Below are 2,500 nucleotides of genomic sequence, written 5' to 3'. Positions count from 1 at the left end.
TCACCTCCACCTGAAACTTATTCCTGGCTGCACCGTGAGGAGGCTATTAGATCTTCTCCAGCTGAAACCCAGAGACACAGAGCGAGGCCTTCAGATAAGAACATTTTATTTACTGTGTTTGAATGTACGGAATTCTTCAGGGTCACTTTCAATTTTAAAAAGTTTTGCATCTAGAAATTCACTGAGCTTCCTGATGGTACACACACACACACACACACACACACACCTTTCCTTCATCTCTCTCTCTCTCTCTCTCCGCTCGAGGCGTGTGAATGAGGAATGAGGTCGCTCTCTTTTTAAACGAGTCCCATTCACTTTGTTCTCTCTTTGACTTTTTTCCGTTTCACTGCCCATCCAAACAGAGTTTCAGTACAAACCTGCTGAGCTCACTTTCCCCTGATTCCTCTGCTAGATCTTCCTCTCCTCTGATCCGTAACACCCTTACAGCTGCTCCACGTTCCTCCTTTCTACCCTTTAACCCTGGTGTGCACAAACACCTGCCCTCAGGAACACGGGGCAGATTTGGGGATTTTATCTCCGCCTGTATTGTTTTAATAAAACGGGGAGTGTGTTTCCCAATGATTACAATTTATTACTGTGTTGTTCTTCTGACCTAAACGAGCTTATAACTAATTACGCTGGATTATTATGTGGAATAAGGAGGCAGATGTTGTGGCGTGGATTTGTGATGTGAATAAAAGTCAGACTCGAACCACATCACAAATCACCCAGAGGAATAAATAGTGCTGAATAAAAGAGCAGCCCTGAGCTCAGGAAGAGACAGTTTGTAGGTGTCACTCCATCTGTGTACAATAAAGGGAGGAGGACAGGAAGGACAGAGAAGCTAACCTTGAAGAAGAACTCTTTATTCATTCCCTGAAGTACTGGGAGAGACAGAGAGATACAGAGAGACCTAGAGACAAAGTGAAGATGGTTAGTCTCTGATTGTCTCTGCACTGTGATTGGTTCCTGTTTGTTATATCTACTCTGTTTGTTCACTTCCCTGGTGTTGGTCGTTGTTACATGTCGTATGTTTGTGTCTATGTTTGTGTCTATGTTCCTGTTTCCTGTCTGCTCAGTGTTCTGCCCTGTTTTGCCTGACCGTCTGTTTGCCTGTTTCGTGTTTGGATTAATAAAAGACTGTAACTGCACTTGGATCCACACTCACCTTTGTCTCGCCGTGACTGTATGATTATGTTTAGTTTTTTTTTTTATCATAATAAAGTGTGGAGAAATTTAAAGCCCACCTTATTTCAAACCATCAGATCAGAGTTATACTGACAGGCTGACAGTTCAGACTGAGACAATCAGTCATCTATACATTATTATTATTATTATTATTATTATTATTATTATTATTATTATTATTATTATTATTATTATTATTATTATTATGTTTCTTTGTAGAAGCCAACATTCTGTTTTCCTATTTAAGCTTAGACAAAAATTTATAAAGAGTAAATCCTCCTAGAGCTTTCGAGCCACATGCACCAAAATGTTGTAGACGCTGGTCTGAAGTTTGTTGCTATTACTTTTCTAAGTGATCCGAGTACCAGTACTTCAGGTACCGGGTCTCAAAGTGGCCTTTTTTCCCATAGACTCCCATTATAAATTTTAGAGGTTTATAACTCGGCAAGCTTGTGAACTAACTACACCAAACTCGTCCAGCTCCTTTAGAGTGAGACTCTGAACAAAGGTTTAAATTGGTGTACCGATTGGCCTTTCGGTTGTGCCGCAGCCCCGCCCCAAAATATGCAAAATCAATTACAACATGGACAAGTGACATATCAAAACACTCAGAACAATGAGGGGAACTTCCTCACGTGTATTCTGATGACGTCACATGACGTCACGTGATGTCAAGTGAAAATAAAAAATTTTGCACAACATGGACATGTGATATATCAAAACACTCAGAACAATGAGGGGAACTGCCTCGCGGGTATTCTGATGACGTCGCATGCTCGTCTCCACTTTCCTCCAAATGTTTTGGCACCCTATCTTTCTGTCCACTTGCCTCCAAAAGTAACACTGACCCTTATGTCCACTCGCCTCCAAAAAGCAACAGCCGTTGCGAATACTTACCTCGTCAAAGCCAACATCAAAGTTTGTCACGACAAACTTTACAAATCTAGTTATTATTATTATTATTATTATTATTATTATTATTATTATTATTATTATTATTATTATTGCAAATCTGTTATGTAGTGATTTTAGATGACTTGCATCATGGAACACAAACTGGAACACAAACAGTGTGGAGAAACATGACACGGTTCAGAGGGTGCCAATAATTATGTCATTGACTGGATTTATATGTAATTAATATGTTCTGAAAAGATGTAAAATGGTAGAAAAATAAAGTGCTCTTAAATAAAATAAAAAGTGTGTTAAATTAATAATTTATATATCTTTTTCTTTCTTTCTTTCTTTCTTTCTTTCTTTCTTTCTTTCTTTCTTTCTTTCTTTCTTTCTTTCTTTCTTTGTCTGTTTGTGT

Source organism: Tachysurus vachellii, chromosome 10 (genome assembly GCF_030014155.1).
Source record: "Tachysurus vachellii isolate PV-2020 chromosome 10, HZAU_Pvac_v1, whole genome shotgun sequence".
Lineage (NCBI taxonomy): Eukaryota > Metazoa > Chordata > Actinopteri > Siluriformes > Bagridae > Tachysurus > Tachysurus vachellii.
The sequence above is the reverse complement of the archived record's forward strand: the minus strand, read 5'-3'. Positions refer to the sequence as shown.